The following is a 15,653-nucleotide window of genomic DNA, read 5'->3' as shown; positions in this document are numbered from 1 at the left end:
TCAATACTAGAAGAGGAACCCAGCTGTGACTGATGACATACTAAAATGGCCCTCAAGTTTCCCTCCTCCTGGTGTCTATGTGCTATACAATCCTCTTATTTTGAGTGTGGATATAACTGAATATGATGGGATAGTACTCCTAGGATGAGCTTATGTCATATGGCATGTTGACTTTCAGAATGGGAGATTGCCTTTTGTGAATATGCCATAATCTGATGACTCCTTTAAAGGGACTGGAAAAAACTAAAAATGGAGTTACCATATGGGCTTCCCAGGTGGCACTAGTGGTAAAGAACCTGCCTGCCAATGCAGGAGACTTAAGAGATGTGGGTTAGATCCCTCGGTCTGGAAGATCCCCTGGAGAAGGAAATGGCAACCCACTCCATTATTCTTCTTTGGAAAATTCCATGGGCACAGGAGCCTGACTGTCTACAGTCCACAGGATCACACAGAGTTGGACACGACTGAAGTAACAGCACATAGTACATATGGTCTTGAAATCCCACTCCTGGACATACCTCTGAAGAAAGCTATAATTCAAAAAGATACATGCATCTCAGTGTTTGTTGTAGCACTGTTTACAATAGCTAAGACAAGGAAGCAATCTAAATGTCCATTGACAGATGAATGGATAAAGAAGACATGGTATATTTACACAATAGAATATTATTATTCAACCATAAAGAATGAAATAATGCCATTTTCAGTAACTTGGATAGACCTAGAGATTATTGTAATAAGTGAAGTATGTCAAGCAGAGAATGACAAATATCACTTATATGTGGAATCTAAAATTAAAAAAGATACAGATGAACTTATTTAGAAACAGAAGTAGACCCACAAATATAGAAAACAAACTTATGGGTTATCAAAGGGGAAAAGCAGGGAGGGATAAACTAGGAGGTTGCGATTAATGTATACATGCTAATATAAATAAAGCAGATAACTAACAAGGACTGATTACATAGCATAGGAACTATCGGTATTTTGTGGTAATGCATAAGGTAAAAACATCTGAAGAGTGTGTGTGTGTATAATCATTGTGCTGCACACCTGAAACTAACACAACATTGTGAATCAACTATGTTTCAATTTAAATACACTGAATTAGGAAAAAAAGGGACTGGGCTCTTCCTGATGTCTGAGGTTTGAAGCAGGAGATGGATTCCCTGGGAGAGAGATGGTCTCCTGCTTGGCTTTAAATTAGGCAAAGTCGACTTGTAAGGATTTGAGGCCAACGGCCAGCCAGAAAATGGGAACTCCGGCACCCAACCTCAAGGAAACGAATTCTGTCAACAACCTGAATGAGCTCGGAAGTGGATTTTTCTCCCAGAGCTTCTAATAGGAAACTCAACCCATCTCACAACTTGAATGTGAGACCCTGGTTAAAGAAACCCGCTTAGTCAGGATGGACTTCTGACTTAGAGTGTAATAATAAACAGCTGTTGTTTAAAGCTGCAAAGTCAGTGGTAATTTGTTGTGTAACGATAGAAAACTCACACACCAACTCTGATGTGTTCCCATAGTATTCTCCTCAGTGGAAACAGCTCCCATCCGGTCACCTTATTGGCAGGTTCTCATCAGCCATGGGTGTTTTCTTCTGGATTGTTCTTTCTTCCCTAATGTTCTCTCGGAAATGGGTATAGAAGGACTGCATTTTGTCAGTGTTCTGGCTAACTCTGCTTCAGTGCTTATTCTCTTGCACAGGTAAAACATAAGCTAAAGTCATCCACAATGCAGTAAATGTACTAGGAAGGATATAAAATTCTGAAGAGGCACGTGCAAGTTACATCAACATGAAAAAGTGTAAATCTTTTCTGAAGCAGAGCAGGATAGAAATAATCAAATAAAAAGGCTCTGGGTAAAAATGAGACCCATCTCTCTACCATGGCATTCTTGGCGCTGCCATGTGATGATTATCACTTTGGTCTCCTGTATGAACTTGAGAGCGAGAGTCTGTGATCTATTTATCTTTAAACTCTAAGTATAGTACTCGGTATATTTTGGGTGCTCAATAAGCATCTTCTACATTTACCTCAATCGGAAGCATTCGCAAATGACAGGATTTACAGCTTGCTGAGATTCACTGAATTTTTCCTCCAAGGTTGAAAAGCAACAAAAAGAACTATCTGCTCAGAAAAACAGGAAGGGCTGAGGTGTGTGCTTGAGAGTAAATGTTTTCACAGAATCAGAAAGCAATTTTTTCTGAAGCAGAAGGTGTTGGGTGAGCTCTTTCTGGGTGGGAGATAAGGAATAGAAAAAATCAAAATGAGACACCTTAAGTTTTGCCATCAAGCAAACAAGACAGGAGGTGATAACACAGAGTTCAGAGCACCTCTGAAAGTGTGTTTTCTCTCATCGGGGAAGGGCACTGTTTCTCCTTTGAAAGAGACTAGGTTATACACACAGATGTAGCTGGGGGATTTGTCCATGGTAAAATAGCCAAACTAATATTAAGAGAAGAAAATCCACTCACAGCTGAAAGATGAATGGAGCAAAGAGATAGAGACCGAAGTGCTGCAGGCAAGTCCAGGCTCCCCTACAGGGAACTCAGTTAGTACTTTCCTAACTCCGGCTGCCAGTTTCCCAGAGTGTAATCTGGGGACTATCCCGGGCAGCAGACAGTTGTGGAATAACAACAAGCAAAAGCAAAACTGATGTTGCTCTTTGCAGTCTATCTACTGTGTGCGTATGTGTCAGATCACTGACAGTCTCAGCAGTTGGGAAAACTGAGGCTCACAGGGTAAGTGATCCGCTGAAGGTTGCAGAGCAGATAACTGATAAGGGGGACTGGAACTGAGGGTGGGAGTTTGATGTCAGTCTGTGCCCTTCCAGGACATCAAATTGTCTCTCCAAGGAGGAAGCGAGAATAGAAAAATATTTATGCATTTTGAAATTAACACCCACACTCCTCAGGGCTATGTGAGAATCAGGTGAAAGAGTTATGTTCTTGAAAAAGTCATTTAATTTATCTGAAAAAAAGAATCCTGTAATCCATTCAACTCTGGTAATCTTTGACCTCCTGATTATAGCAATTTATTGGTACCTAAAATGAGTAATGTGCCAGGCCTGAGACATTATAGGAAATATAGAAATACAGACTCTCAGTGCCTGCATGTCACTTATTTAACAGACATCTGTTAAAAGGCTTCTTTGTGCCAAGCAGGTACTTGAAAATGCTATGTTAGATTCTGGGACATTCTTCTTCAACCAACTATGCACAGATTTTTGTCGAAATTTGGCTCATAAATTCCCATCTTCTTTGATGTCGGTTCTACATTAGTGATGTTCCTAAAAACAAATCAAAAGATACTATGTCTTTTATAAGTTTCCTTTTAAAAGCAGGAAATGTAAATGTTAAAAATTTCATGTTTAACTTGAAAATAAATTCTATTTGTGTTTTTTTTTTCAATAGCTATAGATCATAAACCACTGACTACCTCTTTTTATTACAGAAAAGACCAATTTAGGATAATTGTTTTTTATTTTATAAAATATTTTGGAAAATGAAAAATGTATAATTTATCTTTAAGGTCTATTACTTTAAAAAAACAAACTTTGCCACTACACAGTAAATATCTGTGTAGAACTTACTGTCTCATTATGAAGTATTGCATTGCTTCTATCAATTGATATGATACAATCTTCAAATCCATTTATGGAGGCAGAAATGAAGTGTAAAACAATCCATTAAAAGTGAACAAATGATTGAGGATGACACCCACAAGTTCCCTCCTTGTGGTAGAACTTCCAGGATAGTTGGCTTACTATGAGTGATAAGCATTTCTCTAACATAAGGACAAGAAGTCCTTATATATAAATCAAAGTTCTCATATTTTCTATAGTTACCTGATATATCAGCTTGTACCATTTTATACCAGTACAGTCATCACTGCTTCCCTGACATTGTCCCTCCTACCTCCTCCCAGATGATTGGAGCTCAATTTGGAGAGCACTGTTTAAAAGGTGGCTCAGTGGTAAAGAACCTGCCTGCCAATGCAGGAGACGCAGGAGACATGGGTTCAATCCCTGGGTCAGGAAGATCCCCTGGAGGAGGAAATGGCAACCCATTCCAGTATTCTTGCCTGGAAAAGCCCATGGACAGGGGGCTTGGCAGGCTGCAGTCCATAGGGTCACAAAAGAGTTGGACACAACTTAGCAACTGAGTGCATACATACATATATCATACTTTTAAATAATACATGGTGATGGCAGAAAAACTGAACAACACTTGTATGTGTAGGGAAGAAATTGGCAGAACTTTTAATCCAGCACCTCAAAACAAAGGTATTTGACACAACTGAGATTTTTGTGTTTGAGGTGGTTACTTGATATGTGTGTGCTCAGCTTTTAATATTTTTATTTTCATATATCAGTACTTCATAACAATTTTTAATGAAATTCTTATTAATATAAATGAAATAATTTTTAATATATTTTATCTAACCATTTTACTAAACCCTCGCTACTTTTTAATTGGAGTTTAAATTTTCCTGGTATATGGTAAAATACTTAGCAAATTATTTTTCAATTTTAAGTCAAATGACTAATTTTCTAGTCAAAGAGCATTTTCTAGAGCCTGTAAGATAAAATGAATTCTGTAAATGTATTTAGCGATTATAGTGCAATGGTATTACTAAACAGCCTCTCATTATCCGTTGGATTTAACTCTGTGTACTGCTAGGTTCATGGCTTACCACTGATCGCTCTGTTTTTCATCCTCTTTATCTTGAGGAAATCTGCCTATTTAGCAGGTAAGTTTTAATGTGCATGAATGGGGTTTGGCTCCTGGCCCTGTGTGGTTTTGTCCTGGTTATAATTTTTGCATGGTCATTCCATTCCTTCTATTCGTGGCAGTACGAGGGAAAGTGTTGTTTTACTCTGCTCATCTGGTCTTTGTAATTTCATGGTCCAACAACAGGGAATCTGATATCTGTTAAGTGTCAGGAGTCACCTGGCTGTTTCTTGATGCTAGGATTCTTGCATGTCTGTCATGATTCTAGTATCGTTTGGCATCTAAGCCATCTGTCTCTTTGCCATTAATCTGACTGCATTTACTCAGGCCAGCGACTAGTGAGTCCAGTCATGAGGTTAAGTCACTTGTGTCATTTCCTTTGCTTTTCCATTTTTGGTAAATTCTTTGTCTGCAGCGTCTAGATAGGATGTTCCAGCTGTGAAACCGATGTTTACATATGAAAGTCTATGAAATTTCCTAAGGCAAAATAAAGCAATGGATCTACAATGTCCACTGATGTGCTTTTGATACAAATGTGCAACTGAAGTTACTGGTTTTCTCCGTTGTCGTTTAGTTGCTAAGTTGTGTCCGACTCTTTGTGACCCCATGGACTGCAGCCGGCCAGGCTCCTCTGTCCATGGGATTTCCCAGTCAAGGATACTGAAGTAGGTTGCCATTCCCTTCTTCAGCAGATCTTCCCGACCTAGGGATCTGAGGTGGAGCTGATATAATAATAATAGAAATAAAGTGCACAATAAATGTCATATGCTTGAATCATCCCCAAACCATTCGCTCTGCCCCCACCCCCACCCCCACCCCCAGTCTGTGGAAGAATTGTCTTCCATGAAAGTGGTCCCTGGTGCCTGAAAGGTTGGGGACTGCTGCTCTCTAGGACTCTTGGTGTCCATCGCCTGGAGGCACTGGTGTAGCTGTAATGTCTAGGTAGGATGTCCCACCGTGAAACCATTGTTTACAAAGGAAAGTCTATGAAAATTTCCAAGGGCAAAATAAAGTAATTGACCTACAGTCTGTGTGTTTGCTTTTGATACAAATGTGCAACTGAAGTTACTGATTTTCTCTGTATGTGTCTGTAAACAAACAAAAAGCTTAAAAAGCCCCTTTTTTCATAAAAAAAGATTTTTTTCAATGGTCTCTTCATTTTTATAGCACCTTTTGTATCTATGGCCAGATCTCTGTTTCTATCTCAGTTGTGTACAGGCATGCACTCTTTTCCTCTCTCCCCCAGAACCTTTAGAATTAGTCACAACAAGCTGTCATTTCTGTGCACTTCAGGAATCTCTTATTGAGTTGTATGTGCCATTGAAAGAGAACTGTATACAAAGATGAGAAGAATTTAGAATCAATCTAATTTCTATTTGGATTGAAAAACAGACATTTCTGAATTCCGAGTGAGTTTTCCTTTTTTGTTTTACAATGCTTAAATAAAAAATATGGGGTAAATTAGGAAGATGGGATTAACAGATACAAACTGCTCTACATAAAATATATAAGCAATGAAACTATACTAAAATAAGGAATGAAAATGTACTGAAAAGAAAATGCTGGTTGAATAGAAAGTATTACTTCTGGTTTCTCCTGAGTTTCATGGCCCTTCATTAAGACCTGAAAAATCTGAAGCATTCTGAGTGCATAAACTTTTCATCTCTCTCGAATGTAATAGAATGATTTTAAATAAATTCACAAATGAGCTAAATCAGATGTGGAGAAAACCTTTGAGTGGTTAGAAAAAAGTGGGGGGAAGAACCCTTAGAGGCCAGACTCTATCTTAATGCACAGTCCAGTTGGAATAATGTTAGAGAAGATAGTTTCTATGAAGTAGGGAGAAATGGCCCTAACTATAACCGCCTTATTTTGGATTTAGGAAATTTTGTTCCCAGATTAAGATAGCTGCCCAAGAATCAGTACCAGGTAAAATGACTTTACTATAGAGAATATTGACCTCCAGATTTCCCTACCTAACAAGGATGTTCAGAGAAGACAATGGCACCCCACTCCAGTACTCTTGCCTGGAAAATCCCAGGGACGGGGGAGCCTGGTGGGCTGCCGTCTGTGGGGTTGCACAGAGTTGGACACGACTGAAGCAACTTAGCAGCAGCAGCAGCAGCAGCAACAAGGATGTTGATAAGATTCCTTTACTTTGTGAGTGTTCATGGTTTTCTGAGCAAATAGGTGGAAATACTTTACTTTTGGGGGAGGGGATTAATAGATTACATTATAAAGGTTTATATTTAAAGACATTCCTATTTCAATTAGCTTATGGAGTGTATTTATTAATAGCACTTCCATATTCATAGGATAAGATAACTCAAAAATTCCTAGACTACAAAGGAATTTAACTTCTATGCTTTTCAATGTCCTGGCTTTTAAAGAAAGCTCTAGACTCTTGTTGAAGTTATAACTATGAGAGAAAAACTTAGTTGCTAATTAATGAATATTGTTAGATTATAGTAAGTGATATCCAGCTTGTTTAAAAAAAAAAACAAAACCACTGGGGAGGTTTAGTATCAAGACTAATTGAAGAATTGTCTTAGTTTTATTTCAGAGTAAAAAATGAATATTCTTGACTGTGCCATTTATCATACTTTTCTGTCCCTTTTTCCATCAAGTTCTTTCACTTAAATTCTTCAAGTTCCCTAACTATATCATTTCCAAACAATTTCAGTGGTTGACAGCAAAATTTTCAACTCTTGGGTGGACATCTGGCCCCAGACTTCTCTTGTAAAGTTCTTATAACAATATGCCTATATATCCACATTCCATTTTATAGTCAACACAGAAATATAACCACAATAATTAACTGCTATTATTAATATATCTTACAGATCCTCCAAGAAATTCATAGGAAAGTGGTTAAAATGGACTTGGAATTATGCGAGCAATGGTCCAGTTATTTCTCATGATGCTATTCAGAGATCATTACAAGATCTGTTTAATTCACCAATTTTTGTCCTTTAACATAGTCAAATCAGCAAGGCAATAGATAGCAACTGTTTATCATAAACAGCACATTTGTATACCTTCCAGATGCAACTCTCAGGGCGTGTGTGTGTAACTTGATCTGTTGTTAAGATGGCCCTCCTGTGCTTGCCACACCAAAACATGACCTCTACTTTTGATAAGGCCATTTTACCTTCTCATGTATTCAAAGGCACTCTTCCTCTTCAATTAGTACTAATTTATCAGAGCCTGATATTTACCAGGGTGTATCTGTAACATTGAATATTACTAGCTATTTGGTTAGGGTTACTTTGTTTCAAAGTTTCCAAACTAGAATGTCTGATCCTCAGTTTAAGACTAAGACCCAGATAGCAAATGAGTCAGCTTAAGTGTTAGAAACCTCGCTTATACTTAACCAGGTACAGTAGCCCAGTAGTCTAACTTAGACCTAACCAGCAACAATGTGTGTTAGTCGCTCAGTCATGTCTGACTCTCTGTGACCCCATGAACTGTAGCCCACCAGGCTCCTTTGTTCATGGAATTCTCCAGGCAAGAATACTGGAGTGGGTAGCTCTTCCCTTCTCCAGGGCATCTTCCCAACCAGGGATTGAACCCCAGTCTGCTGCATTGCAGGTGGATTCTTTACTATCTGAACCACCAGGGAAGCCCCAGCCAGCAACAATAGTCCTGCATAATAGATTTTCTCTGCACTATTTACTAGCCAATCACAGCAAAGCTTGCACAATGTCTAAAATATCATGTTGTGCCTGGATAAACACTTGAGGAATACAAAGTCATTATGAACTTAGAGGAAAGATGACTTGATTATTTAAAGTTAACTGCTGTTAACCATGGAACTTACTCCCTTGGTTAGGTCTTGGGCTTCCCAGGTGGTGCTAGTGGTAAAGAACCTGCCTGCCAATGCAAGAGACTTAAGAGACACTAGTTCAATCCCTGGGTTGGGAAGATAGCTTGGAGGAGGACATGGCAACCCACTCCAATATTCTTGCCTGGAGAATCCCATGAACAGAGGAGCCTGGTGGGCTACAGCCCATAGGGTTGCAAAGAGTTGGACATGACTGAAGTGACTTAGCATGCATGCAGACTGAAAAGAAAACTATGCCCAAACTGGGTTTCAATTTTCCTAATGGCTTTTTGGTTGCCCTCTCACTTTTTGATGTTCTCCTCTGTCTGACACATAGTTGATTATATGTTACTATGCAGCCAATATCCTATGCAGATATTCAGTTGGTGATACAGAATCAAAAAGAGAGTCAAGGTTCCCATGGTCAACTCAGTTCTTCTTGAATCTGAAGTAGACTTAAAGGGAGACAGAAATTCAAAGGAAGTGGTGTGGACCCAACTTAACCCCCATCGATGGGTCACCAACAGCCCTAACTCCAAGACTGATGCGTTACATTCCTGAAACAGCAGTTTCCTAGAAACTCCTGAAGTAATGAAAATTGCCTCACTCAACAACTCTTATCTACTGCTAATGGATAAACTCTCCTCCTTGGTAGATTTCAGTCAATTAGGTGTGTTAAAGTGCTGCATTCCACAGACCTTCTGCAATGTTGCTTTTAAAGCATGGCCTTTGCCTTTGTTCAGTGAGATAATCTATACATGTTTTGTCTTCCTCATATATGAATTAATTTTTGTTGTTCAGCCACTCAGTTGTGTCCAACTCTTTGCCACCCCATGGACTGCAGCACACCAGTCTTCCCTGTCCTTCACCATCTCCCGGAATCTGTTCAAACTCATGTTTATTGAAACGGTGATGACATCCAACCATCTAATCCTCTGTCGCCCCCTTCTCAATATTGCCCAGCATCAGGGTCTTTCCCAGTGAGTCAGCTCTTCGAATCAGGTGGCCAAAGTATTGGAGCTTCAGCTTTAGCATCAGTCCTTCCAATGAATATTCAGGGTTGATTTCCTTTAAGATTGACTGGTCTGCTCTTGCTATCCAATGGTCTTTCAGCCTGTACTGTTAACTCAGGGGTGGGCAACTTGTTATCTAGGGTCAGACAGTAAATGTTTTTAAGCTTGGTTGTATAATTTTTTGTTGCAACCACTCAACTCTGCTGATGTTGGCAAAATGACTGTGTATGTGTGTGCTCAATTGCTTAGTCGTGTCTGACTCTTTGTGACCCCATGGATTGGAGCCTGCTAGGCTCCTCTGTCTATGGGATTCTCCAGGCAAGAATACTGGAGTGGGTTGCCATGCCCTCCTCCAGGGGATCTTTCCAACCCAGGGATGGAACTGACATCTCTTATGCCAGTACTATGCTGTCTTTGATTACTATAGTTTTAAAACATAGCATGAAATCCTGATGCCTCCCACTTTGTTTTTATTCTCAGCTTTGTTTGTCTATTAGAGGTCTTTTGTGGTTCCTAATGAATTTTAGGACTTTTTTTCTACTTCTATAAAAAATGATATTGAAATTTTCATAAGGATCGCATTGAATCTATAGATAGCTTTGGGTAATATGGCCATTTGGGTAATATTTGACATTTTAAGAATATTAATTTTTCCAGTTCGTGAACACAAGCTACCTTTTCATTTATTTGTGTCTTTTTAAAAAATTTCTTTCATTAATGTCATAGCTTTCAGTGTAGGATCTTTAACCTCCTTGGTTAAATTTATTCCTAAGTATTTTATTGTTTTTGATGATATTTTAAATAGGATCATTAAAAATTTTTTTTCAGATTTTCAAATTTTTTTTGTCAGTGTATAGAAATACGACTGATTTTTGTATGTTAATTATGTATCCTACAACTCTATTGAATTTTTAAATTAGATCTAACAGTTTTCTGAGGAGTCTGTAGGATTTTCTATGTATAAAAATCATGTCACCTGCAAATGAAGACGATTTTACAATTTCAATTGTGAAGTCTTTTATTTCTTTTCTTGCATGATTACTCAGGTTAGGTCTTCTAGTACCATGTTGAGTAGGAGCAGTGAATGAGCACCCTCCCCTTGCTCCTGATCTTAGAGGAAAAGCCTTCAACTTTTCATCATTGAGTATGAGGTTAGCTATGGGCATGTCATATATAGCCTTTATTTTGTTGAGGTACATTTCTTCTATACCTGATAAGAGGTTGTTGTTGTTGTTTTTATCATGAATGGATGTTGAATTTTGTCAAAAGCTTCTTCTGTGTCTATTGAGGTGATCATAAGATTTTTTTCCTTCATTCTATTGATGTGATGTATCACATTTATTGATTTGTGTGTATTGAACCACCCTTGCATCTGAGGGATAAATCCCACTTGATCCTGACAAATGATAGTTTTAATGTGTTGCTAAATTCAGTTTGCTGGTATTTTATTGAGAATTTTTTCATCAGTATTCATCAGGGCCATTGGCCTTTAGTTTTCTTTTCTTGTAGTGTTCCCGCTTTGATTTTTTGAAAGCATTTGCAAAGGATTGGAATTAATTCTCCTTAAATGTTTAGTAAAACTCACCAGTGAGGCTATCTGGTCCTCAACTCTGTTCCATTGGGAGAGTTTTGACCACTGATTCAGTCTCCGTACTAGTAATTGGCCTGATGGTACTTCTAGTCCTTACTGATTCACTCTTGATAGGTTGTATGTTTCTGAGAATTTTTCTATTTCTTCTTGGTTGGCCAGTTTTGATAGAGTGTAGCTGTTCTTAGTAGACTCTCATAATCCTTTGTGTTTCTGTAGTATTGTTTAATAATGTTGTTCAAGTCTGCTGTTTCCTTATTGATTCTTTAGGTGATCTATTTATTATTTAAAATGTGGGTAATAAAGTCCCCAGCCATTTTTGTATTGCTGTTTATTTCTCCTTTCAGTTCTGTTAGCTTTTGCTTTATATATTTATGTGCTCTGATGTTGGGTGCATAAATGTTTGCAGTTGTTATATCTTCTTGATGGATTGACCCCTTTATCATTATATAGCAGACTTCTTTGTCTCTTTTTACAATATTTAAAGTCTGTTTTGTCCTGTATAAGTAGAGTTACCTCTCCTTTTTTTGCCATTTATTTGAAATATCTTTTTCCACCCTTCACTTTCAGCCTATGTGTGTCTCTAAATATAAAGCGAGTCTCCTTTAGGCTGTGAGTTAGCTTCTCTGCCTGGGAAGAATGGAAGGCCCACTTCAGAAGCCTTCTGGATGTTCCTATTTAGACTTTCTAGTTGGGAGGAGCCATACACTACACTCAGCAGTAGGTGGGATTATGAATTAGGTCCCCTGCCTAGGTGGAGCAGGGGAGGTCTTCAAGCCTGGAAAGGCTTGTTTGTGATCTTGACTCAAGCCAAGCTGCTCCCCAAGTTCCCTGGCTGAGTAGTGCCCCTGGATTTACTCTTTAGATGATCAGTTCTGCCCACTATATTCTCTGCTTGAACATTGCTGGTTAAGTCGCTTCGAGGTGTTGTGGCTAACCTTTCTGGTTAGTTAGGGCCAGGGACTACACTTAGCTGTGAGCCAAACTATGACTCAACTCCTCTTTCTGGGCGGGGACAGATCAGGCTCCAGGACTGGAAAGGTTCTTCCTTTGAGGGCCTGAATCAGGAATCCTGCTGAGTTACCTGGTCAGACGGGAAACTAAACTCTTAGCTCTGCACATGAGCCAAGCTGCTGGTTGGTACTACTATTTCCACACTGCAGGTAGGAAAGCGGTCTGCCAAGATCCAAGTTCTGATTGTTGTAAAGTCCTTCCCCCTTCCTTGTCTCAATCAAATTCCCATTGGTCAAACCCTACAGATTCTGCAGAGACCCCCAGGTGGCACAGCCTGAATAGAGAAGCTCACAAACTGACTCACAACACTGGAGGAGCTGCAGGTCCACTCTTGGCTCTCTTTTCCTCATGAAGAATTGTGTTCTCAAGGAAGACCTTTTGGTGTGGTATTATGTCTACCTGGAGGAGGGGTACGTGGTCATCATGTGTGTGTGTGTGTGTGTGTGTGTACCCGTGCACGCTCAGTCTTGTCCAACTCTTTGAAACCCTATGGACTGTAGCTCACCAGGCTGCTCTGTCCACAGAATTCTCCAGGCAAGGATACTGGAGTGGGTTGCCATTTCTTATTCCAGGGGATCTTCCCACCCGAGGGATCGAACCTGTGTTTCTTGTGTCTGCTGCATTTGGCAGGCAGATTCTTTACCATTTACCACTTGGGAAGCCTGTGGTCATTGTGTAGGCAGATCTTTTACTTTTCTAACGTGGTCTGTCTTGGTCTCTGTAGTGGAAGGGATGTGCTTCAGTCTCGCTCCTGTGTTCCAGGATTTTCTCAGCCGTGTATTGTCCAGTTGTAGTTGTTACTTATTCTTATGATGTGTAGGCAGATCTTTTACTTTTCTAACGTGGTCTGTCTTGGTCTCTGTAGTGGAAGGGATGTGCTTCAGTCTCGCTCCTGTGTTCCAGGATTTTCTCAGCCGTGTATTGTCCAGTTGTAGTTGTTACTTATTCTTATGATGTGGAGAGGAAATCAGGAAAGACCTATCTTGGTGATGCTACCTGTTATTTACAGGTAGTGAAATTTGGTTTTTGTATGTAGTATTCTGTTATTGAATATTATTCTTTTGATTTATTTTAACCATTTGTTAATGTAAAAACAATTCTTAGCTCAGAAGCAGGAAAAGGCTGGATTTGGCCCCTGGACTGTCGTTTGCCATGCCAACTACTCCACCTGAGTGTTTCTGAGTTGTTCTTTGTCACAGTGTGACACGCAGAAAAATACGAGGAAACAAGAGGAACGTGAGGGGAAAATCTCCAAAGTAAGCTGATTGTGTGAAAAGAGGGATTGCCTGCTGGGAAATGTTCACCCTGAGGATATTCTTGGTAAAAAAAATAAGAAATGGCAAGGAAATGAACTGCAAGATGGGTTAGATATTTTTCTCATTTCTCCTTTTATTTTTTTCATTTGATGGATTTCAAGCTTCACAATGGAAACTGCTATCACCTGCTTATTTCATAAACAGACTGCAAAAGGAGTTAGAAATACCATTTTGAAGTCATCCAACTCCTCTGGTATACATGCACTGTAACATATTTATATCTTCCCAATGGCCTTTTCACCGCCCATGCTAATAGTGTATTGAATTTTCGTGTCAAAGAAGCAGAGCAGCGTAAGATTTTCTGAAAAATCGAGACAAACAGTGCTAATTTCCAGCAAGTGATTTCTTCAGAGTGCTCGTAGAAAGAGGAAGAAATAAATGAAAGTTGTTGAATAGCTACTATAAACTAAATATTATGTTCATTTGTGTGGAATGCTTGGTATAAGTGTTTACCACAGAGTCAATACTAAATACATTAAACATACTGTATCAGTTATAATTATTACAGTCTTTTTTGATCTTCACAAAACAGCCGTGTGATCAAAATACTATGATGTCTGTCTTGCACTTAGAGAAAATAAGGCTTGTGAGAGTAAGTAATTTTTCTCATGTTACATAATTAGTAAGTGGTAGCACTGGCTACATGGTAGGCTCTCAATAAGTATTTGCTGAATATTTTTTTTTGATTGTGATGAGGCCACTTGGCATGAGATTTACCCCCTTAACAAGTTTTAAGTATAGTATACAACATTGGTGACTATGGGGGTAGTATTCTACAGCAAATCTCTTAAGATTTAATCATCTTGAATAATAAACTTTTTAGGCATTAAATAGCAACTTTCAAATGGTGTGTTACTAAATTAGTGAGTGAGTAAATCTACTGGATTTGAAGTCAGTTCTGTTTAATGTGAAGCTTTCTTACTTCTGCCTGCCACAGAGTGTATGTAGTCTATCCAGGGGACAATTTTTATGCTAAAGTAGCTCCTTGACGTGCTTCTGGGGTCACACCTGATGAATCCAAGAAAAGAAATTCATTAGCAACTAAGGGAGAGTGAGCTTCTTGACCCAGGATAGTTTGATGCTCTTAAGGGATTAGCAGTGCCATGCATACAGTTATGATTAGCTAAATAATTGGTGACATTTAACATGGGGCTTTTGCTAAGAGGCAAAAATAAATAACGCTATTTGTTGTTCATATAATTAGATTTTTCACCTCAAGTGAAAAGGTAAATTGAGCACAAAATGCAGCAGACCTGAAGTGGCTGCTTCAAGGTGATGTGGGTCTTTAATTATAGGACTCATCAGATGTAGGACTTCCAACTCACCAGGAGATGCTGCTTTGAATTCAGAAATGTTAAAACTTCTGAGGCAACAGATTACTGGTCAGTTCTGTAACCACTCTGGCCACCAGGAAATGGGAATTATTTATACTGGTGCTTCATTAGGATGTGCAATCAAATCCCACTTGAGGTGCCTTAAAATAATTCCACTGCTCTGCTCTGGGAACTCGTGTCAATCAGTGATCAGGGCTGTCCTTCCTTCCCTGTTCCTCACTCCAGCTTGGCAGCCATGAACCTTCGCCGTCAGAGATTTGCTAATATATCAGCTCAAAGGCACACGTTTCATGTTTCTCGTGCCCTTTCATTTCCTGCCTCTCAAGACAGTACCTCTCTAAAGGATTCATTTCAGTGTTCCTGGTAATTACCCTACTCCTGAGGCAGTGGCTAGGAGACAGACTTCAATCTCACTGGTCTTTCATTTTCCAAAATAGGATCTCCTATTGCCTTATCTGAGCGTTCTGGAAAATCATATATTTCCTGTGCTATCAATACTGTGACTCAAATTAAGAGGAGTGACAGATTAGACGAGAGGACGATTTTGTACTTGGGGAATGAGGTAAGGAAAAGGAGGAGTATTTTGTGTTTCTTTGATATATAACTTTAACAGCAATCAATCATGGACATAGTTACCTATCAGTTCAGTCGCTCAGTCATGTCTGACTCTTTGCGACTCCGTGAACCACAGCACAGCAGGCCTCCCTGTCGATCACCAACTCCTGGAGTCTACCCAAACCCATGTCCATTGAGTTGGTGATGCCATCCAACCATCTCATCCTCTGTCATCCCCTTCTCCTCCTGCTCTCAATCTTTCCCAGCATCAGGGT

The 15,653-nt window shown here is 39.3% G+C and overlaps 1 protein-coding gene across 4 annotated transcripts in view; it reads left to right on the top strand.

Annotated features, from left to right (window-relative positions):
* Positions 1-15,653, top strand: part of LOC145509321 (uncharacterized) — a 403,057-nt gene that overhangs the window by 265,573 nt on the left and 121,831 nt on the right. Inside the window, exon 6 of one of the 4 annotated variants that reach the window (XR_014056008.1) lies at positions 12,419-15,560. The exons of the other annotated variants lie outside the window; for them this stretch is intronic. The gene's annotated coding sequence lies outside the window, so the exon portion shown is untranslated. Of the gene's footprint in view, positions 1-12,418; positions 15,561-15,653 lie in introns of those variants that run through there. 4 annotated transcript variants of the gene reach the window in all.

Source organism: Giraffa tippelskirchi, chromosome 1 (assembly GCF_054371585.1).
Source record: "Giraffa tippelskirchi isolate mGirTip1 chromosome 1, T2T-mGirTip1v1.2.pri, whole genome shotgun sequence".
Taxonomy (NCBI): Eukaryota; Metazoa; Chordata; class Mammalia; order Artiodactyla; family Giraffidae; genus Giraffa; species Giraffa tippelskirchi.
The sequence above is the reverse complement of the archived record's forward strand: the minus strand, read 5'-3'. Positions and strand labels throughout refer to the sequence as shown.